General features: G+C 36.2%; 1 pseudogene; it reads right to left on the reverse strand.

Annotated features, from left to right (window-relative positions):
* Positions 1–779: 779 nt before the first annotated feature.
* Positions 780–1,241, reverse strand: LOC101592219 (annotated as a pseudogene).
* Positions 1,242–25,149: the final 23,908 nt, after the last annotated feature.

Consider the following 25,149-nt stretch of genomic DNA (forward strand, 5'->3'; position numbering starts at 1 on the left):
TGTGAATTTTGCTTTGCTAATTCAAATATCCAGCTATTTAACTTATTCTTTGTCTCTTTTAGATATGTTTACTGGCCTCTGTTGTCACAAAAGAAGTTATAGTGCTTAAAATTTAATGTGATTGTTGTAATATTTCTCTTTGACATTTTCTGCTTTTTTTTTTTTTTTTTTTTTTTTTTTTTTTTTTGCTTCCAATTGAATTAAGTCTTTTCATTCTTTTGGTAATCTCTTCCAGGGTGAACTACTTCCATTGTTGGTGATGAAATCTGTAAGGCTCCACTTATGTTGGCACTGCTGTGAACATAGTCTCTTTCCATTCTCTGCAACTCAGAATTGAAACTTTGATTCTTGTCTTATATTCCAGTCTCAGAAGTAGTCCCACTGCAGAAGTTATTTGAAGACAGTCTCATGCTTTTCAGCAGTGGTCTCTGACCAGGTTCTAGCTTCTCCACAAACACTACAGTGGACTTAGTTTAGATATGTATTAAACTAAGAGACGTTCTCTCAAATGAGTTTAAATGCGCTTTATTTTTAGACAAACTACATGACATTCCCCCGCCTCCCCCCAAAAAACAACCAAAAAACAAAAAGCAGTGCCTCCACTCCAAATAAATCATGGTCAAAATAAACGAAGCGTTCAAGATGACCTCAGTTCCATTTGTCTAAAATCCTGATGTTGAGTAGATGACAAGCAGCAGCCAGTTATGACAAGTGATAAATCCAAGGTTACTATCGAATCAATTAACATTTTTCCATTTCTAAACCATCCTTAAAGAAAATCATAAATGGGTCACACCATCCTCACAGTAGTCCACGAGAGCAACTATGCCATCTGGATTCATGTTTGCACCAATAAAGAACTGATAGTCTTTGAAATTAGCAAGGATGTGCTTGATTTGCTCTGCGGCCCCCGTCATAAACGGTTTAACTCTTTCTGGTCTTTGTTCTTCAAGTTTGCCTTTGATTGATTTCATATAATCTTTGATGTACTTCCTGTAGACCTCTTTTCTGGCTTCCTGCCAGTGATGGTTCATTACAATATCTACACCAGTGACTACTGTGCTTTTGGTGCCTTCGCCCTTTGGGCCTTCAGCGGAGGCATTGCCACCAATGAGCGCGTCATCAATGGCACCCTCTGTTCTACAGACTGTCTCTAGGCACAGCCCATCCACGACCTCCCGGATCTTGTAAATGTCGAAAAACATCTCATCGTGGCTGATGAGGTCCAGGTAGATAATCATAATAGTGGCGGAGGGAGGCGGCGGCCGCACAAATTTAGCAGGAGCTGGGAGCTCAGAGCAAGTGCGGTGCAGCCTGAGCGGTGCTGGGTGGGGGGGAGGTAGGGAGTGTTGGAAAGAAATTTGATATTTTCTGAAAGTGGGATATGATATATATAAAAGTGAACTTCAAAGTGCTTTGAAGTGCATACTTATTATCAGTTACTGACTCAATGATTCAACAAAGAGCTATAGAACTTTTAATATTATACCTTTTAGATTTGAATTACTCTTTCAGGTTTAATATTGCATACAAGATATTTTGAATATATTATATATGGAAAGATAAAATACATAAGGACAAAGAATAGTGTGCAAAAGCAGAATAATCATATTGTGAGAAGATAAATCCAAAGAAAGAGGAGAATTTGAAGCCAAAATATGATTTAAAAGCTAAAGAATTTAGAATAGCAAGAAGGAAAGTGATAGGGCAAACTACAGCCATTCCAGGGAAGGCAACTTTGAAAAAAGTGTACAATGTGAAAAATTGAAAGAAACAAAGAATAACTACATAAGGAATAAAGGGATGCTGCAACAACACTCTAGCATGTGAGAAACTTTCTCCATCAAATAAAAGACTAAGTGAAAAAAATATTCATTGAAGATGATAAGAGAAACCAAGACATAGCTAGGAAATGCTGGAATAGCTGTCTAATAGATGAAAAACTGTTTCTGAATCAATCATAGACCAAATAGAAAAGATTTGGATACACATAATTCAAGCTGCATAGTGAGACCCTGTACCTAATAAATAAGTAAATAAAAAATTAAAAATCAGTAACACACACACACACACACACACACACACACACGAATGCATCTTTTCAGAAATAAAGGAAGAATTATATTATTATACTAAGGTATTTTTTTTACTTGAATGTAGCACCATAGAAAATAGGTTATGCATGTGTCCTTGGCCTTGGTGTTCTATGGGATGACATGTCACCTGGAGAAGATCTGGAAACATTATATCAGAAGGATCTCACTCTAGAGGTATCTCTGTCAGGGTTTCAACTAACTTCAACTTGATCAGCACTTTGAAAATTTGAATTAGCATAACATGTCAAAAATCAGTTTTCTACTAGCAAGTTCATGGCTAATTTACATGTTGAAGGTTAGAAATAGTCTCTGATGGTTGAAATTAAACATACTCAAAATATGTGCATTGGTTGAAATATTTTGGAGATACTCTTCTATAACCAAAGAATGTATAATTTTCTATCAAACCACCCTTCAGGATAACACCAATAGCTTTATCCATAAATATCCTGTGTTTGTTATTGGAAGATGATTTCTGTTTGTCTGGTGCTAATTATATGGGTAACAGTGTTCAGTCCCTTGAATATTGTCCTCTCTTCTTTGAGTAAACTGCTTATGTATAGTTAGAACACCTCAACTTCATATATAGTGAGTTCACTGAAATTTTGTGTTTATTGTTTAATATTGATTTAATAAATATCTATGTGCTCCCAAATATAGTATTAATAAAATCTAGTATTGAGCTTGAAAGGGCATAGTTAATTTTTATGCAGCCTAAATATACAGAAGATTATATCAAAATAAGCTATAAATTATGGCAAATTTGCTTTACACCAATGCACACCTTAAAATTTTTATATAATGTTCCTGAAAAAACTGATCCAAGACATCATTATATTTCCTATTCAAGTTGTAGATGAGTTACAGCCATTGCCTGACCAATTTGCTCTCTTTGAAAGCCTGAGAAATGTTTTCTCTCCATGTGACTCTCCTTAGGCACACTCTACATCATTGATTACTTTCCTATTTGGCCCCATAATCTCCTTGATCAGAAAATTTGGGACACAACTGAGTTGCATGATGTTACAGTACAGGTTCTCCTATGTCCTGAGTCCTCACTGACCTTGAAAGGCTGGGCCAAAATGTTGACTCTCCTTGTGCCCTTCTTTTTCTCTAATTTTTGGTCTGCAAACTAAAGTTGTTAACCTTACAGAAAAGAAGCTTATTATTATTACCCTAAAATGTAGGCAGTTGAGCTTAACCTCACTGTCTGTCTGAATATCAAACATCTTAGACATAACATAGAACAGGTATTTTCCGTCAAGTATTGATATGTTAAACTTTAAGTCCCTACAGAATAAGAACCATTTTGCATCTGTATATTCAAAATAGGATAGATATACAGCTACTTTCTTTTAATTCACTGAATAGAAAGATTTGTACTAACAGTGTTTGTGGACAGGATATCATGTTTGTATCCTATAAATAACCATTAAGAAGACAACAATATGTAATGTATTAATTATTCAAACTCTCCTAATTGGTTTTGAAACTGTCTCATTGCTATTTGTTTCTCAATTATAAAAAAGTTGCTAAACTTGAAATATAAATTCTTCTTTGAGAATCTTAGAAAAATTTCAGGATTCCTAGAAATCAGGTAATGATAAATCAGCAATAGTTATCGGGTGAAAATAAAGCTTTATCCAGAGTTTTGTTTTTTAGGTAAGAATGCTTTAGGATAATTTTTATATTAGGTTAGGTTGTCATTTAGAAATCAAGCAGAAAGGGCTGGGGAGATAGCTTGGTGGTCTAAGCACCTGCCTGGCAAGCGCAATGACTCATGTTCAATCCCGGTACTGCATGTGAGCCCTGCATTGTGCTGGCCACCGAAATCGGGTGTGGTGGTGCATGCCTGTAATCCCAGCATTGGGGAGGCTAAAACAGGAAGATCACTACAGCCCAAGCTGCATAGCAAGACCCTGTACCAGATAAATAAATAAATAAGAAATTAAGCAGAAAGACATATCTTGAGAATGGGTGGTGGGACTGTGGAGATACCTCAGCGATCTAAGCACCTACCTGGCAAGCACAAGGACCCAGTTTCAATCCCCGGTACCACATGTCACACTGACCCCACCCAGGGCATGCTAAGTGGCCATCAAGACCAGGCATGATGGCACACACTTGTGCTGGGGAGGCTGAAACAGGAGGATCACTACGACACCGAGTTACAGTGAGACCCTGTACCAAATACATAGAATTAAAATAAAAATAAAGAAATAAAAGAATCAGTGGCATAGTTATGACAGGCTGAAGGACAGAAAACATGATTTCCTGGTGATGTATAGGGAGCAAAACAAGACGGATTTAGGCACTGGAAAGCCACTGTATGAAAAGACTGGTATTGAGTATTGAATCTGTTTAACTTTATATCTGATTCTGAAACCAGTTATAATTATAACTGGTTATAACAGGATTTAGTTTAAAACAATATAAATATTGAAATAAAAGTGCACTTATGGGTTGAATCAAATATCCATAGAAATTTTAATTAACATTATACAAAAGATGAATTGAGATAGTGCTATATTAAATAAATAGAAACGTTGCTTTGCCAAATACATGTACAAATTAAATATAACATAAAAATCTGTGAAACAAAATATAAGATAGTTGCCAGAGGGAATTTAATTGTGTTATTTTAATCTTTTCCTCCAAGAAGCTAATGAACATTATGTTACTTCTTGAGAAAGAAGGCTTAACTGTATTCTTTTTAAAAATAAACAAAAGCTGTCAGTGGAAAGTAAGATAAAGATGGCAAACACTTTGGCTTGAGGAGCTGAAGAGGGCACAGTTCTGACAAAGAAAATCAAACCAGACTGTTAATAAAGGAAACGGGGTCAGTTTTACACGATGCTGTGTTGGGCTGGGGTCTAGTTCACCTATTATTAAAACAAAGATTATAATTACTTCTCTTCCGGAAAATAATGAAATGAAAAGATTAAAAGATAGCCTAAACCAAACCAAACCAAAACTAAAATACAGAAATACTAAAATACTACATAAAGGGCCAGCCAAAAAGCTCAGTGGATTTAAGCACCTGCAAGCAGGCTCAGGGGCCAAAGGTTCAATCCCCGGGCCTGCAGTGCCGGCCCCTTCCCCCGGCGCATACTGAGATGGCAATTGAGACTGGGCATGATGGTGCATGCCTGTAATCCCAGCTCATTGGAGGCTGTAAACAAGCAGATCACTACGAGTCTGATCAAATGGTGAGACCCTGAACACCCTGTAGACCCTTCCCTAAAGTACAAAAATAAAATACTGCATAAGTTGGATAAGGAAGGTTGAAGTTATTTATTAATAACCTTAATTAACATAATAAAATGTATTAAACTCATCAATTAGAAGCCTCTTCTGTTGGGTAAAGAATAAAACCTGAAAAATGTCATAAAATTTGAGCAAAGAAAGAAGAAAATTCATATAGCCAATGTGATCTAGAATGAAAAAGTGTTAAAAATATTAGTTACTACAGTTAAACTCAGGATAAAGAACTGATACAGATGAGCCAGGTATTCAGCCCAGATTCACTGCAACTACATATTAAGCAGCTATCTATCAAGTATCATAGTACCCAAATGAAGTATAAGTACTCTCCTGAAATTTTTGTAGATATGTAAAATGTAGGTACAAGTGGAATTTAAGTCACCTCTGGTACTTCATGACAGACAAAGGCAAGAAATATCTGAATTTTGACAGAAAGTCACCATGGAGAGGCTCCTTGTGTCTTGATGGGATTGTATGCCAATAAACTCACTGGATGTTGACTATTTTGCAAATCAAACTGCTTTTGAGTGCACTTAACCTATAAGACATCACAGGCTAGAAATGGCATACCATGGAGAACCAGATGTTCTGATAGTCATCTGGCTCCTGGGACTGTGCTGTGAAATGCTCCCCAGCCCTGAGGGAAGCGCACCACAGTGCCTCTCTGTTACATACCACGTGGCCAGAAAAAATAAAAATGTGAAAAAAGTCAAATACAAATTAATTTTGTGCCCACAAAAAATAAAATCTTTAAGAAGCCAGCACGAATTAGTAATTGTATGTGTCTTAAGTCACAAAGAAAACCCTAATCAATGTTTATAAAAGTATAATTGCTAAATATTACTATCAGCTCTCAAAACAGAAAACCAGAAATTAATGATAAAACTGGAAAAAAAACCAAAGAAAAACAAAGACCATTCAATCATTTTGGCATTTCAGAACACTTGAAAATATATCAAACAAAATGAAATTTAAAAATAACATTATGGTGCTAAAAATAGAATTTTATTCTCAAACCAATAATATTACAGTATTAATTATGATACAAATACTAATATTATCTTATAAAGGGTAATTTATGCTTGATAATAGTTACATAAAACACATCAAAGAATGCTACAAATGAATTCAGCGGAGAATTTAAACCTGTAAACTCTTCCCAAAAAAGTAGTCTAGTTGGATTCACCACACCCAGTCTCAATTGCCATCTCAGTGTGCCCCAGGGGTGGGGCAGGCAAGGCAGGGTGGGCAAGGCAGACCTGGGAATCAAACCCCAGACCCTGTGCCTGCTTGTAGGTGCTTTAATCTGAACTATTTGGCTGGCCCTCTGGTATCCTTAGACATTCACTGTACTTAAGAATTTTTTTAAATGCAAAATCACATGAAATGTTACAGTAAAAATTAAATCAGAAATCAAATTACAGAATAGAAAATTAATGGATTTCATAAATAATTTTCAAAATGGTTATTTCTTAAAAAGGAAAGACAACAAGCAATCTATTAAGTTATCCTTAAAGGAAGAACTGGGAAATTCTGTTGAACAATAGGAGAGTTCAGAATTACCTTTAGCTGTTGGGCTCTTTAATGTAAGACTTTTGTCTTGGTACAATTTGAATAACTAATATAACTGGTTTAAAAATTGTTTGAATATCTCAGAGCTATCAAGTGAGAATTTGACCAATGTAGTGATATGAGTCAAAACTTACTGCCTGGAGGAAGCAAGGAACAAAGAACAGAACCTAAGGAAACCCACCTCTTATAATTCTGGTAAACTGGAGACAAGGTGATAGATTCCTGGAGGGGGTGCCCTGACTATTGTTTATTCCTTTACCTGGGAGTTGCTAGCCAGTGATATGCAAAAATTAGAGTTTGGGGAATGCTGAAGGCAATGTAAATAGCAGCTTGTTTACACCAAATTAGTTATGCACATTCCTTAACCTGTTTGTAGCCCTCAATAAATGTAAGAAGTTTTGGTGGATCAGGGCTCACCTGAGGGAGACTAAACTCAGGGAGACCTCTAAGGCTATTTTAATCCAGTTTCACCTCATTTATTCAACTCCGACAGATAACACAATGGACCAAGAAGCAGAAAATGAAGGTCAGGAAAGAAAGCCCAATATTTGGATCTGTTTTATTTATTTATTTTGATTTTTTTTTAGTATATTTAGTACAGGGTCTACGGGGTCTCACTATACAGATCTGACTTATAGTGATCCTCCAGTTTTCAGCCTCCCAAGTGCTGGGATTACAGGCAGGTACCACGACCCTTGTCTCAGTCACCGTCTCAGCTCACCCCAGTGGTGAGCCTGGCACGGCATGTGGGAGATTGAAGCCTGGTCCCTGCGCCTGCCTAAGCAGGTCTGCTGAGCTATCTGGCCAGCCCTTCTTTATTTAATGTTAATGTTAATTTCAAAGTTGAGCAGTGAAGAGTTAAGAAAATAAAGCTTTTGCCAATCCGATGTGTCTAAGGAAAGAACTAGAATGTAGGGATTCCCAAGGAGGAGGAGCCTGGATTATTAATATTCTATAGATTTATGTATCTATATAATGAATGTGTAGACTAATAATCAGGGAGTAGTTCATGTGATTAAGGAAGTTTAGAAATCCTAATATCTGTAGTTAGCAAATTAGAGACCTAGGAAAGCTAACATCTGGCTCTACGGTGGGTAAGAAAGCCTCTTGACAATGAAGGGGACTGATGGTCTAACTTCTAGTCTCAGATCTGGCAGTATCTGAGACAAGAAGAGCTAATGATTTTAGTCTGAATTTGCAGGCCAATATAAGGAACAGTTCCCAGTACAAAGCCAGCCAAGAGGAGCATCCACATACAGTCTTTGTTCCATTTTGACCCTCAATGATTAGCTGACTCTACCCACCTTAGTTAGAGCAATAGACTTTGCTCAGTCTACCAAGACAAGTGTTCATCTCCTCCAGAAAGACCACCATAGACACCCAGAATAATGTGTGACTAATTGACAGAAACATCCTGTGACCAGCTCAAGTTGGTACATAAAATTAACTGTAACAAATTTACCTCTTGACAATTTCATGTTTATCCTTTAAATTATATTTTTTCCAAAGGAAAGCAATAACAAGGTAATAATTCTACCTAACACAATACTGTTGCTCTGTATATAACAAAATACATGCTAATTTCTTCTACAGAAAAGGATAAAGTTCTTAAGCTATATTCATCTCCTTAATATATCATAACATAAATATTATAATGGAACATTAAAATTTAAACATTATGATAGAAAGCCAATGCATCTTATGTTAGATGATAAGGGAATAAGGACAGGGAAGAAAACAGAGACATTTGCTTAATGTATTTTTACACACCATTTCTTAATAAAATAGAAAGAAAATACTTTTGATAACTACAGTTCTGTTTTCTGAAACTGATCTTGAGATAGCTAGTCTTCATAACTATTTTCTTCCATTAATGATTCAGAATTCTCTTTTCCTTTAGCAAGCATTCTAGCTGTGAGTTTTTTGTTTTTTTTTTTAAATCTGGTAGAGAAACCAGACCTTCATTCCTAAAGGATCTGCACCACTAGTAGTCCAGCCTGGATTGAGGTGGTGTTGTTTTTCATTGACCTTAACTACAGTGCATGGAAATACAGTTATGTGTCAATTAATGACAGGCATATGTTCAGAGGAATGTCTCATTAAGGTACTTTGTCACTATGCAAATGTCATAGATTATACTTACACAAACTGAGATGGTGTAGGTCAGTGGTGGCAAACCTACACAAAGTGTGCCACAAGAAGTGGCGTCATTGAAAACTTTAAAAGAGTTGCCATCACAGGTCTAGGCCAGTCATGCTACAAGGTACTTTGATGTTATCAAGTGGTAGCCACCAGATTTATTAGGTTGCTGTATAATATGGCATATAGCTTTGTAGTCACCTTTTCAATAAATAAGAGTACACTCTAAAATAATGAGAAATAGTACGAGAAATACATATCCCAGTAACAGTTGTTTATTATCAATAGTAGCATAAACTATTAATAATTATATATGTTATACTTTCATATCAGTGATAGACTGCAGGTTGGTTTACACCAGCATCACAAACATGGAAGTAACACAATGTACAACAGTGTAGTGGCTGCATCATCACCAGGTGACAGGAATTTTGTAGCTCCATTATCACCTTATGAGGTTGCCATGTGTATGTGGGACATAGTTGACCAAACTTCATTCTATGGTGCGTGACTATACTAAGAAATGTCCTAAGGGAGCTTCGACTCACACGTAACCCTTCTTTCCTTCTCTGTAGAGTGTGGTCCAATACCTTCTTGGTGGCCAGAAGCAATCACAGTGCTGACACAGTGTTGTCTTTCTTTGTTGACTAAAGCTTCAGGAGCCCAGATGTAAACTGGCAGTCTTAGTTTCCATGTCAGTGGTTTTACTGCTGTTTCTTCTGGTGGAACCATTTGCCTCTCTTAAGCTAAGGCCTCCAGGTCAGCAGAACATACAGTCATGGGAACAGGAAACAGTGTTTTGCTTTTTTGGTACTCAGAATTGAATTTAGAACTTTGTGCGTGCCAGGCAGGTACCATGTCACTGAGCTATATCCCCAGCCCCAGGAAACAGAATTTTGCTAGTGAATCACCAAGAGGGATGAAAGAGTGATTGACTTAGACCTATGATGGTGAAACTTTTGAAGATTCTTTGTTTCCATTTCATACAATGGCAGAAGAATACATATTATTCTGAGCAGTATGGGAAGCTGTCTTCATGACAAATATGTCAGGCCACAAAACAAACTTTATCAAATTAAAAATAATCATTTCAATTTTTTTTCCTGACTAAAATAGTATAAAAGGAGAAAATAATACTAGGAGGATCTTTGGAAACTAAACAAATACATGTGAATTAAATAAAATGTTCTTGAATAACCTGTAGGTCAATGAAGAAATTAAAGAGAAAATTAAAAAAATGTCCAGGGAGAAATGAAAGTGGAAACACAGTTTACTAAAGCTAAGAAATGCAAAAAGCAGGCACAAGAGGGAAAGTTTATAGTAACAAATGCCTGTACCAGAAATGAAGAAAGAGATCTTGAGGATGCCCCAGAGGGTTACAGGTCCAGCGAGGGCACAGGAGGTGCACTCACCCCCAATTCTTAGGCTCTGCCTCTCTTCATCTGCATCCTTTTGAATATCCCTTCTAATAAACAAGCAAGCGTAAAATTCAAAATCTCAAAATATTTAAAATAAAATAAGTTGTTGCAACTCAAGGAACTAGGAAAACAAGAATAAACCAAAGCCAAAATTAGAAGAAGAAAGGAAAAATAAAGACTAAGGCAGAAATGAATAAAATAGGCTCAAAAAATAATACTAAGTGACTGAAATATAGAATTGGCCTTTTGAAAAGATAAAAATCATCAACCTTTAGCTAGATTACAAAAATTACAAGTAAAATCAGAGACGAAACAAGTGGTATCACAATTGATATTATAGAACTATATGACATTACAAATTATTATGGACAATATGCATCAATAAATTGGATAGTCTTGAAGAAAGATACATTGCTGACCACACTAACTTACTAATACTGAACTATGAAGAAATAGAAAATCTAAGTAAACTAATAATGAATAGGAGAGTAAATCAGTAATGAAAAGTCTTCTGTGAAGGAAAAGCCCAGGACTTTAAGACTTTACTACTGAATACTGTCACATATCCAAGGAAGAATACTTAATTGGTAGTCTTTTTTTTTGAATTATTCCAGAAAAACAGAGTGAACACTTAGTGACTTTCCTATTGACTGGAAATGCCACCTAATTGTATATTTAGTTCTTCTATAATCTCCATTTATTTTATTATTATTATTACTTTGTCCCTTTATCAATATGATTTTAATTATTATAGGTCATTATTATATTTTAATAATTGTAGCAATAATCATGTCATGTTCCCATCATTTTTCTTTCAAAAAAATCTCTTGACATCTTGCAAATTTTCTTTGCCAGTTGACCTTTATAAACAAATTGTCTATTTTCTCAGCAAAACACAGGTACTAGAAATGGAGATTTGAAATGAAGATTACAATGGGTTTTTACGTTATAATTTGAGGAATTTATTATTTTTACAATAATGGATCTTATCACAGCAATCTGGTTCAGGTAAACCTAGAATAATGCATATTTGTGAGAATTCAACTTAATGAAGTATTTTCACCTGATAACCAAATTTTGGCTTGTGAAATGCTTCTTTCCATTTGTGAAGAACAATTAGATTTTGCGTCTTACTGAAGTGCTAAGCCTCTCTAAATGGGAGCTTCCCTTGGTTGTCTTTATAGATACATTATTGGCTCCTGTTGTGTTAAGTTTTTCTCCTAAAGTGCTAGTGGCTTATATTTGTCATTTTAATTCTTCTTATCACTATCTTCTCTTTTTTTTCTGCTTGAAGGATTTCAGTAGTACAGTACAATTATATAAACATTGAGTACCTATGAATGCTTTAGTTACTAAGGAAGTAATTTTGTGCAATTTATTTCAGTGTCAGAGCTACTGACTTAAGAATTTGCCTATGAGAGTTATTCAGAAATGAATTACTTTTCTAAAGTACAGGAAGACTGTATTTCTACAGTTTCACTTTATATTATATGTTATTATTTGGAAATTATGTTTCTTCCTACTGAACAGAAAAGTTTGCTCTGTTTTATTTTCATTGAGAACATTTTTAGGAGCATGATGGTTGCAGATTGGATGTGGATATGATGGGCCTGAGCTCTAAACTGATTCTTCTCCCTCTCTCATTCTCTTTGTATCTATCTCTCTGTCCATCTGTCTGTCTCTCCCTCTCTAAAAGTTATACTTAGGTATTAGAGGTGGCTTAAGAAAGATAGTTGACAGCTGAAAATTTTAGTTTTCTTTCTTTATTTCTTTTATAAAGAAAGGGAAAGTCATAGAATCAGGAGCTTAGAGACTTCTCAACATGAACTTTAAGGGCCAGTAGAACTTGGAGTGAAATGTTTCTAACCCTGAAAGAAAATAACTTCCAACCCAGACTAACATATCCTGCAAAGTTATCTTTCAAAATTGATGGATAAATAGGACACTTCACAACAAAAATAGATCAAGAAATTCATGAACACAAACTTGTACTTAAAGTGATAATAGGACTAAGCCAATATCTTTCATTAATAATTATCAATGTAAATGTGCTCCTCATTTAAAAGACAGAGATTGTTGGACTGGATAAATATAAACTCCAACAGTCTGTTGCCTTCAATAGACTTTTCTAATCCTAAATGAAATCTAGAGATTAAATTCAAAGGGCTGAAAACAATATTCTGTGCACCAGGACTTGGAGTTATTGATTTTATTCTCAGAAAAATAAACTTCGAATTAAAACTTATCCAAAGAGACAAAAAAGACCACTATATATTAGGTAAATGAACAATTCAATAAGAAGAGATAACAATTATAAATTTAAAATCCACAAATGTCATTGTGCATGAAAATAAATAATATTTTAATAATAATAACATTTTTATTTTTGATAATATTTTTAATAAAAATATTACTGTATTAAAAAGATCAAATAAATACCACTACAGTCATAGTGGGTAAATTGAGTACCCTACTTTCACAAATAGATCAAATGAACAAAAAATTAATGAAAACCTAGATATAAACCAAAACTATGTGCAAATGGATTTAAAATAGATTCCAAAATGTCCTATACTACTACAACAGAATATATATTCTTGGCAGCATACAGAACTATCTCCAAAATAGATCACATACTGCTGCATAAAGTCAGCTCAAGTAAATGCAAAGGAATCAAAACCATCCCACATACACAATCATATCATAGCACCCTGAAACTATGCAAAAGAAATCACAGAAATTTTGCAAAAAGTTGGATCTTGAAAAACGTTCCCCTGAACGTTGAATGGCTTCTAGATGAAATCAGGGAAGAAATTAAAAACTTCCTAGACTCATAGAATCTATATGACTCAATGAAAGCAGTCCAGTGAGGCAAGTTTATTGCTAAGAATACTCTGATTAGAAAACCAGAATGAGCTCAAATAAATAACCAAATGGTGTACCACACGATACCAGAAAAAACAGAACAGTCCTAACCTAAATTTAGTACAAAAGGGAAATCATAAAGAACAGAGTGAAAGTTAATAAAATCAGTACAACAACAACAACAATAACAACAACAACAACAAAAACAAAAACAAAACAAAAGAATCAATTAATTGAGACTGGCTGTTTGAAAGATTAACCAAAACACATAAAGCCTTACCCAAACTTATGAAAGGGGAAAAAGATATAAATCATTACAATTAGAAATGAAAAAGACAAAATCACAGTGGATACCTTTGAAATCCAAAATATCATTAACAGCTAACATCACAAAATAGAGACTCTTGAAGAAAAAAACTGATTCTTAGATACATATGAATTACCAAACCCGATCTAAAAATCCATAAAAAAAACTTTGAACAACCCAGTGGCAGGCAAAGAAAGTGAGGTAGTAATAAAGAAAAAACAATGAAGAAAACTCAAGAACCTGATAGATTTACTGTTGAGTTCTATGAGAACTTCAGGGAAGATAAAATACCAATATTTCTCAAGCTTCTTATGAAATTGAAAGGGAAGGAGTACTTCTAAAGTTATTCCTGTAAGCTAGCATTACCTTGAGTCCAAAGCCAGACTAGGACCCAAATGAAATGGAAAACTATAGGGTACTGTTTTTAATAAACATAGTCATAAAAATCCTCAAACTATATAGGGGAAATAGGATACAACAAATTTTCAAAAACATCATATACCATGACCGAGTAGGCTTTAACCTAGAGGTGCAAGGATGGCTCAAAACGCACAAATCAGTATGTGTGATAATACTACATCAACAGAAGCATAGATGGAGATCACAGGAGCATCTCAAAAAATTCAGAAAGAGCTTTTGACAGAAATCCAATATCCATTCATGATTCAAAAAATCCCAAGGTGGAGAAGCTATTGACAAAAGCAATTAGTGAAGCAATCTGATAAAATGTATTTATGAAAAACCTACTGCCAACATTATATTAAGGGAAGAAGAGATGGACCAGGACCAGGGTATCCATGAACACTACTCCTATTCCATACAGTACTCTAAACATTAGCCAGAGCAATCAGACAGAGATAAGTAAAAGAGACATGTAGAAGAAAGAAGTCAAAATAGTTTTAAATAAATTGCTTTTTCCTAACATTTCATCTCTGTACTAGAATCCGTATTCTTTCCATTTTCCTGTTGTTGGCCTTTTTTAGTTATAAAACACACTACAATGACACAAAGTCAAACTTCTTAAAATAATGCTAACATTGTGGGAAGAACTTTCATCAGACAGCTGTGGGGTCAGCTAGAGGAGGATATCTGAGTTCTCCTTAAAGCTCTGAGGCGAGGAGATGTTGTAAAAAGTCATATGGTTAATGATTTGGATCCAGCTATTTGACTCTAGTGACCCTGGTCTTTTAACGCTGTCCTTAACTGCTAAGCTCTTATTTGTAATTAATCTGTTCTTTAAATTTTTGAGCTAATTCTGTGCTAATAGCCTTAATCTAGGAAATAGAGAAAAGCAGGGAATTTATCTCAAAGCAGGGAATTTTCCAGGTGTGGAAGCTGGGAAGTAAACTAATTAGTAAAACAGACAACCCCAAAACAAAAACAAAATAATATAGTGACAAGGGCCAACCAAATAGCTCAGTGGATTAAAGCACCTACCTAGGCAGATGGAGGGGCTGGGGGTTTGATCCCCGGGCTTGCCCGTTCCACGGGGCACACTGAGATGGTGACTGACACTGGGCATGGTGGCTTGTGCCTGTAATCCCAGCACTTGGGAGGCTGTAAACAGGAGGATCACTAGGAGTCCAGTCTATGCAGTGAGACTCTGTACACCCTGTAACCCTGACCTAAATACAGATATATAGTGACAAGACAGAGGGAGATACAAGATATATAGGAATATACTATAAAGTATTATCTCATTCAAACTCCTGAGACAAGAATGTGAAGAACATATTGGAAAAAACATTGCTGAGAGAAAGTCAAGCCTCATGAGGTTTGATAGAATAAATTGGTTTCAGAATAAGTAGGGCCAAAAAACAAACAGACAAACAAACAAAAAAAAAACCCAAAACAAACAAACAAACAAAAACCAAACAAAAAAAGACTAAGGGCCATACCTTGGCTTCTTTGGAGCTGACCAAAGCTCTGAAGGGAGAAAATAGAAGCTTCAGAGGCAAAAAAGAACTAAGTGGTGGACAGAGCAGGTCTTGGCCTTAAAGAAGTACTTTTGTGTGAAGTTGCTCTTATTGTGCTGATACATACAACAAAGCAAGTAAACTACTTTTAAAGTAAGTAGAATGTAAAACAAAATCAATGTACATTTTGTTTCAAACTTACTAAATCTTCCTGAGTTCTTATAATAGCTGGACATCTCTAAGTGTTGAGCTCTGAAGCATACCTTTCTGCAAACATCCCTTATAATTTGTCTGCTTATGGCAATGGTGTTCATTGGTTTACCAGGCAGGGTCTTGGCCTGGAATATATGGCATGTTCAAATTAGTTTAATTAAGCAGCTGTTATGGCTTGTATCTAGATGTCTCCCTAAAACCACATGTGGTCATGGGTGAAACTTTTTGGCTGTGGCTGGGTTTAGAGTGCATGATGCTGAGATTAAGGATTTGATGTTGCCATTGATTCATGCTGTCATGCTAGTATGAAGGCTGGCCTGACCTAGATGTAGTGATATCCACCCTGACTAGAATATAAGGGGGCTGCTGTTGTCACTGCTTTTTCCTTACTGCTTTTCTAGTTCGCTGCTTGCTGCCTTTCTCTGCCTGCAATGAACTGTTTCTCCTCTTCGATGTCCTTGTGCCATACCACCCTGGTTTGGAGTCAGAAAACTTTGAACTGAAATCTCTATAAATTGTGAGCTATACAAACCCTTCCTAGAAGAGATTGCAAGAACGTTTGATGTTGGGTACTTTGTCTTTGCAATGAGAAAAGTAACTAAGCAGGATTTACAAAGGATGTATTTACAAAACACAGGAGGGAATAGGAAAATTACAAGAATAATTTTATTCTAGCTAGTGATAATGGAGCTTTCTCCACCTCTAAGACTCAAAGAACAAGAGAAAGAAATTATCACTAGAGCCAGAAGAGAGCCATAAACAAAGAGGGCAAATTTGAGACAAATTTGGACCTTTAATTCTATTCCAGAGAGAAGAATCACAAAAATGAGAATTTCAACCTTGCCTTTTCTCTTTATCATTTTTTTTCTTCTGTATTTAGGACAGGATTTACAGGGTCTCACTACGTAGATCAGACTCATAGTGATTCTCCTGTTTTCAGCCTCCCAAGAGCTGGGTTTACAGGCATGCATCATGATGCCCAATCTCAACTGCTGTCTCAGTGAGCCCCACCGGTGGGGCTGGCATGGCACTCCAGGGATCAAACCCTGGTTGCTGTGCTCTGCCTAAGCAGGTACTTTAGTCCACTGATCTGTCAGCCTGGCCCTCTTTATCATTTTTTAATATGTGAAAATTTTTATTATATGCTGAGAGCTGCAAAATGCATATGCATGTGATTTAGGAGTTTGCAATTCTGAAAATATCAAAAGTATATCACAAGGGCCAGAGAGATAGCTCAGTAGAATAAGCACTTGCCTGGCAAGTGCAAAGACCTGAGTTCAATCCCCGGTTCTGAAAAAAAAAAAAAAGTACATCACAGCAAAAAGCTCACCAAATTTAGGTATCCTCTACAGATTGATTGAGTGAAGGTACATATTCCATTCACTTACATTTTCTACTCCATACATATTATTTTCTACTAGAACTCTCTACTTCAGAAGCTGAGGGTATGAAAGCCAATTGATGCAGTGTGTAATTCAGTCTCCTGGAGCAGAAGTGGTAGGCAAGGATTGAAAGATGTGAAGTACAAACAAGGTATGTACGCAAGGAGGAATTCTCAACACTGTCATGTTCTGTGGGTATTGTCTACATGTTCACTGTACTGGCTCACATAGGCAGATTGAAATCAAAGACAAAAAGTAAACCAAACCAAACCAAACCAAACCAAACCAAAACAACCCCTCACTAGTAAATGTCCTCTTTAAAGCTTCTTTGGAGAACTGATACCCAGCTGGAGACTAGCTGGGTTGAACTGAACTTATCCTAGATTTTTGAGGAATCTCCATGCTGATTTCCACCATGGTTGTACCAGTCTAGTCTCCCACCAATAGTTGAGAAGAGTTCCTTCTCCTCCACGGTCCTGCCAGCATTGTTATTGGTTGATTTCTTGATAATAGTCATTCTCTCTGAGGTGACGTAGAATCTCATTGTTGTTTTAATTTGCATCTCTTGAATGACCAATGATGTTGAAATTTTTTCATATGTGTGTTCTCTGTCTGTATTCCTTCATCTGAGAAGTGCGTATTCATCTGAGATGCCCATTTCTGGACAGGGTCTTTAAATTTGGGGGTCTGATTTTTTTTTTTTTTTTGCAGTTCTTTATATGTTCTAGATATAAGTGCTGGGGCTGGGGAGACAGCTCAGTAGAATAAGCATTTGACTGGCAAGTGCAAGTCCTGGGTTCAATCCCCAGTACTGCAAAAAAAATAACACACACACACACACACACACACACACACAGAGAGAGAGAGAGAGAGAGAGAGAGAGAGAGACTTATCTCTCTACTATATATAGAGAGATATGTAGATATAAGTCCTTTGTCTCAGAGACTGTTGAATAAAAATTTTTCTTACTCTGTGGATTGTATTTTTACTCTGTTGTTGATTCTTTTGAGTTAAAAAACTTTTGAATAAAATGACACCCCAGCTTATTATTATTATTATTATTATTATTATTATTATTATTACTACTACTACTATTATTATTGTCTTTTTGAGATAGAGTCTCACTATGTAGTTTAGGTTGGCCTTGAGTTCACTTTTTAGCCCAGGCTGGTCTCTCAAAGCAGTGATCCTCCTGCCCCAGCCTCCTAAGTGCTGGGGTTACATGTCACCATGCCTGGCTTGAGATCCCAGTTTTTGAGTTTTGGGAATATTTCCCGCACAGTTTGGGTTCTGTTCATAGAGTTTCTACCCACACCTATGTCTTTGATATTTCTATTTATTTTTCCTTCCAGTAGATTCAGTGTTTTTGTTTCAATATTTGGATTTTTGATCCATTTTGACTTTAGTTTAGTTCATTGTGATAGGTCTGGGTCTATTTTTAGCCTTTGATATGATGGCAGCCAGTTTTTCCAACACCATTTATTTAAGAGACTATCTTTCTTCCAGTGAATATATTTGGTCTCTTTGTCAAAGATAAGGTGGTTGTGTACATTTGTAGTTGTGTCTGCATCTTCTAACTTGTTCAATTGATCATCAGGTCCATTTATTTTGCCAATATTATGCTGATTCTAGCACAGTAGTTTTGTAGTATAATTTCAAATGAGGGATGACTCCTGCCTTGCTTTTGTTGCCCAGAATTGCTTTTGCTATTCTAGATCTCTTCAGGTTCCAAATGAATCTAAGAAATGTTTTGTCTAGTTCTGTGAAGTAAGCTAATAGTATTTTGATTGGGATTGCATTAAATCTGTGCAATTTTGACAATAGGGCCATTTTCACAATGTTGGTTATATTGTCTGACATTTACCCCATTTATGTACTTACTGAACTGTTTTTTTTTTCCAGTACTATGGGTATAAAACAAGGCCTTCATGTGAGCAACATTTCCAGGTCTGTCTGTCTGTCTGTCTGTCTGTCTGTCTGTCTGTCTGTCTGTCTCTCTCTCTCTCTCTTCCTGCCTCCCTCCCTCCCTTCCTTTTTTTCTTTCAATTTATTTTTATGGTTTAGTTTGAGAATGTCCTCTCAGATGCTAAGGCATCAGGGAGGTTGGATTATAGGGGTGCTATCCTCATTACAGGATTCTCCCATAGATGAATTTGAAAGCGCAATGTGCTGCTAGGAAGTGGGACTTTATGAGAAAAGTGTGAGAATCTGAGCACATTATTTGGAAAGATATTTCTTCCCCTTCCATTCTGTCTGCCATGGGTTGAATGGCTTTTCATCCATTATGTCCCTCTGCCAACCCATTCTCCTTGGAGCCAGCTAACCAGGAATGAGAATATGAGTAAAAATAAACCTCTTCTCTGAGGTGCGGGTGTCCAGCAAGGCAAAGCATCTTGCTAAGCATCTTGCTAAATGTTCTTCTATTTAATATTACTAAATTGTCTATCTTGCCTTTGGACTCGTGGTCCTTCTTCAGCCTCCCAGAGTGGTGGAACTGCAGGCTTGCCTCTCTACATCCAGTTTGAACAAACATTTTTGAGTGTTTATTAGATGTTAAGTACTGTGCTAGGTGACAGAAATGTAGCAGTACAAGGGGACAAGGGATTGCATAGTAAGGATCCTCTCACGAATTACTGGTCAAAATTGGATATAGTGTACTGGTGAAAAGATACAAATCTCAATGTTTCAATGACTTAAAACAACAAAATTTTGTGTCTCATTCATATTATAATCTTACAGTTTCACCATCATGAACTTTTTATAACTCAGCTACATAAACAAAAGGACATAGAGATCCCTAATTAGTTGTCACTTCTTGAAATGGGGGTGATACTGTCACTACCAACTAGGTCTGATCCTCCTTTGTATTTGAATCACTGAATTGCCTTCTCTTGGAATTTCTTTGGTTGCCTTCAGACAACATTTTGATATTGTTGAGCTATTTCTTTGCTTCTCTTTATCATGGATGTGATTATAGCCCTTCGTTTAAAGGTCCCTCACTTGGTGAATATGAAATACTTAAAACAGAATAGTGAATTTCAGGAAAACAAGAAAGTATAGAAGTGGATTGCACTTAAGAAAAAAAAAAAGAAAAGGAAAAACACCTGACTACTTGTTTTGCTGTCCTAGAGACTCTCTGTGTCACTTGGACCTTCTTCTGACTGTATCTTTTTATTTATTTATTTATTTTTTTGTGTGTTTTAGGGAAGGGTCTACAGGGTGTTCAGGGTCTCACTACTGGATCAGACTCATAGTACTCTACCTGTTTACAGCCTCCCAAGACCTGGGATTACAGGTGTATGCCACCACCCCAAATCTCAATGACCACCACAGCATGCCCTGGGGGCAGGGCTGGCATGGCAGGCCTGGGGATCGAATCCCTGACACCTGCACTTGAGTGCAGGCACTTTAATCTGCTGAATTATTTGGCTGGCCCTCTGACTGTATCTTGACTCCGTGTAGCTACCATGTTGCTGGAGAACAGCGAGCTTCCAAAATAAGAGTCCTTTTTCTCATCTCTATTTCCCTGAGACCATGTACCCAGCCCTTTTCCTGCCTACTTGACAAGCAGCAAAAAGGAAGTCATCTCACTGCCACCAACTTTCCAAATTATTTTTGCAGAGGAATTTGAGGTTAGTTAGTTGTTGACTCAACTGTGTAAAGCTCTGGGCATCAAAGATGCCCTTACAATTTTGAGGTGATAAAACATTTTTAAAGGTTTGAAAGGTCACAAACTGAATTATTAAGTAAATTTTTGGTCAAAGAGCTTGAACTTCTAGAGTCATATCTTCTATTGCTTTCAGCTAATGGAAAAATTGTCTCCAAGAAAATGAGTGTGTGTGTGCGTGTGTGTGTGTGTATGTATATATTCTCAGACTTTAGAGGTTAAATTAAATATCTCATTGTTACTTATTTGCATAATATGTCTTACAATACTGCTTAGCAGAGGAGAATGAACAGACAAAAGCATATTAATAAAAGTTTCTAGAAAAAATTCAGGAGGGATGAGTTAAAGGGGATGAATTTCATTCCCAACTTTGCTTATCCATCAGTCCTCACACTGGATGAGTAGTGTCTTTGTAATGTCTTCCAGGATGTGTCTTTTCTTTTTCTTTTTTCTATTTTTGGTAATACTTGGAATTGGACATAGGGGCTTCACACAGAGTAACATCTCGAGACATTTAATTTTTTTTTTTAAGTTATGATACCTGTAGGCCAGGGTGAAAGTTTTTAGTTTCCTACCTTGCTTCTCAGAGTGCTGGGATTACAGGCATGTGCCAAGACACCTACCAACCTGTGCTAGTGTTGTATTTTTAGCTCCCAAACAAAACTGGTGTATTGTGGTTTGACTGGACAGATGGATAAATGAACAAAAGGGACAAGTGCTGCCAGAAATTTGAGGATATCCTAGACTGGCAGTATTGGAGGGACTGTTTTTTCATTAGCAAAATGCTGTGAGTAAGAAAAGGGAAGTAAAGATAGGGCTCCAAAGACAAGGTAAAGTTGAATAAGGCAGTCTATAATGGATTACAATAGATCTTACACAGTGGAGGGGATGCATGTTCCCCTCCACTCTTGTTCTAGATAATTTTTTTTAAATTTACTTTGTAAGCTGCAGTTGAGGCATTAATAGGATGAGGGGGTAATAGTGACATTGTTTAATAGACACATGCTAATGAACAAGCTTCCCATGACCGTCTTCTTTACATCAGTTCTATACAGGTACATATATTTATTCTTATTTTACATATGGAGAAAGTGAGTCTTATATTTATTAACTTTCAAAAGTTTACATGTGAACAATGGAGTTAGAATTAGAATGCAGAGATTTTCAAATCCAAATATTCTGCTTTTAGATATAAATGAATACAATGTGCTTCCCTCAATTTAGCGTGATTTTGTCATCATGTTTGTAAGAAGAAGGCAGAATGAAGATAGACACATACATTTAGAGGAAAATTAAAGTACATAAGGAAGTGGTTCTAGGCATTCTTGAATTGTTTCACAATTTGCTTAAGGTTGCCTTGATTATTTTCAAGAATGAAGTAGGTTGTTTAATTATAGCTATACATAAGTTAAACATTCAATTCTTGCAAAAAATCTGTTTTATAGATGATGGAACTAAAGTTCTGTACAAATATCTGGCTAATGCCTTCAAAATGGGTTCCAGCCTGATTTCTCAATCTCAAGGCCATGTGCTTGTCATACCTCTGTAGGCACTTACTGTGTAAGAACAGCAAACATTTCTTGTCAGTAGATTCATAATATTTTCTGGTAAAAGTAGAATATAAAGTTCATGTAACTCAATTCCTTCATGTTAGATTTTGGAAAATGAGATTAGAGAGGTAAAGTCAGTAGAGTTGATTAGAAAATCAATCAAAAAGTTATGCTTTTTGTTCAGGTTTATTAACTTCATGTAGTTTTCTTTGACCACCAATATAAATTTTCATTTAAATTTTAGGTGCATTCTTTGATGGAAGCTCTATCCATAGGTGTATACTAGCATAGCACTAGTGCCTCCTATATTTTGCTACCATTGGGTTGCTTTCTGTTTGAGCGAAAGTACATCACAAAGGTCCCTGATCCAATTTCTTTGGTGGTGACATATATGTGCAATTAGATATTATTGATTTGCTTGTAAGTGTCCTGTTAAAACTTGTGGAAAAAAATCTCTCTGCCATCTGCTTAAAAATAAAGGCTCAGTATCTTCATTTTGTAGTCATAGACATCACAGTGATGATTCATTTACATTCAAGTACTGCAAATCTTTGGTACGCATTGTATACTAAGTACACAAACTCACCCAAGCAAAATGTGTGTCCATGGGAAATCTAATAACTGCTGAATTGTAGAATCCAGGAGTTTTGTGAAGCAAAGCGAACAGTGATGAAATTAAACTGGGGAACAATAGTCTGGCTGCCTCTCAAGGATAATCCTCTGTGTCTAAATTACATGTGTATTATTTTCTCTTATTTGCATAGCCAATTATAGGGAAGTTCCTTATTGTGAGATGCAATAATTTTATATAATTGCAGCAGCTTCAGCAGATTTGAAGGAGGTTTCCCTAGCATAATAAAGTCTTAGGGAAAACAAATTATCTTGATTTACTAGCAATTCTGCAAATAGGTTGTTTAGGGGAATCAGGAAGAGTCTTTTATGAAGTACAAAAAAACTGGTCCCTGTTTGACATTTTAAATTGCTTGCTTGGAATATGCAGAACTGCAGATTTCTAATTTCATACTGTCTTCTCTTAGGAACCATCATTTTGCACTTGGATTTGGAGACTTACTGTGTGATAATTAAAGGAGAGAAATGATACTCATTTATTCAAGTTATAGAGGACGGGGCAGTGGCTATAAGCATCCTGGAAGAGTAAAGATGAGCAAGCCTTTAGTAAATTTCTATTTAAAACCACTCTAATAGCTCCAGTTTTACTGAAATCAGCTTGTTTGAACATTGCCACCAAGTGAGTGGTATGAGAAAGAAAGGCAATTGACATTCTAAAAATCACCTAGTTTCATAAAATCCAGGACCAGATGGCTTTAGTGATGATAATCCAGACTAACCAGCTCTTCACTCTGCAGGAGGAAGCTCAGAAGCTACATGTCTGGTTTTGGAAACACACAGCTGTTGGAGGAGGAGCCAAGGTTGAATCTTGCTGGAAAGTGTTTCAGATCCCACTAACATTCAGGTTTCCTGACAGTATCATGTCGAATAAGGATTTGCACAATTTCCCAAGCTATGCATGGCATTTTTAAAATTTTTCCTCTTGATTCAAGAAATTGACAGTGGCATTTCTCAGATGGCTAATTGTGTCTATTTGCTGAGGCAGACCAGAGAGCTGCTTTCTTGACAAAGCACCTTCCTGCTATAGATGCTGGCAGCTGGAGAAAAGGAGTCTGTGCTTTCAGATGACTGGGCACACTTCCTGGAGTTTTGCAGGATATGTGAGTGGGGTTATAAAGATTTGGTGATTTTTTTTTTGTGGCTAAGAAAACATGTCTTCAGAAAATATCTAAACTTAGATTATAAAGTACTCTGATAATGGACTTGTGCTTTGTTTCTTTGAATAGAATCATGTTCAGGGTCTGTCTGTCCATCTCTGTCCCAAACAGTTTAAACTATTTCTATGAATAACATCTGTGGAACTAACGCTTCTCATTTTATAATATTTCTGTCTTATAAGACAAAGACTAGGAAACTATAGAAGATGGAACCTCAAGCTGAAATACCTTTGTCCTGGACCAGCATAGTATCTGAGATATAAAAAGTTCTGGATAAATGTTTACACATGAATAGACACATTCTTTACATCTTGAGAATTTTTGTCATAGGTTCTAGAAACTACAATGTTTGGTACCTCTGCTTTGTTCCTGCTATCCCCTTACTCACTGGTTTCTTCTTCCAGGACTTACATAGTGGGCAGAAATTTCAAGACTGCCCTCAGAAATGGAAATATGTGCACATTTTCTTATTTCTAAATTCAGAAACAATAATTTTTTTACTGTTTCTACAGTGCAAACTATACTTATTGTATCACTGGTGAGTTTGCATAATGGGAAATAAAACTGCCATCAGATTGATAGAATTAGATTCCTTTTGTATTTTCCCCAGGAGTATTGCTGTAACAAAGAACTGTCCTTAATTTTTCTGGAACTACCATTACTCCCTTTATCCTTAAAATTCAAAATATTACAGAATCATCATTACTTTGGGCAGTATTTTTGTTATATATATTTAAGTTTACTTTTTTTTATTTTAGCAAAGGGTCTATAGGGTGTTTAGGGTCTCATTACTAGATTGGACTTGTAGTACTTCTCCTGTTTACAGCCTCCCAAGAGCTGGGATCACAGGCACGTACCACTACACCCAGGCTCAATTGCTGTCTTAGGGAACCCCAGGGGTGTGGCCAGGCTGGCAGGTCCAGGAATCGAACCCCAGGCCTCTGCACCTACCTGCAGGCACTTTAATCCACCG

Source organism: Octodon degus, unplaced genomic scaffold, assembly GCF_000260255.1.
Source record: "Octodon degus isolate 3935 unplaced genomic scaffold, OctDeg1.0 scaffold00124, whole genome shotgun sequence".
NCBI classification, from domain to species: domain Eukaryota; kingdom Metazoa; phylum Chordata; class Mammalia; order Rodentia; family Octodontidae; genus Octodon; species Octodon degus.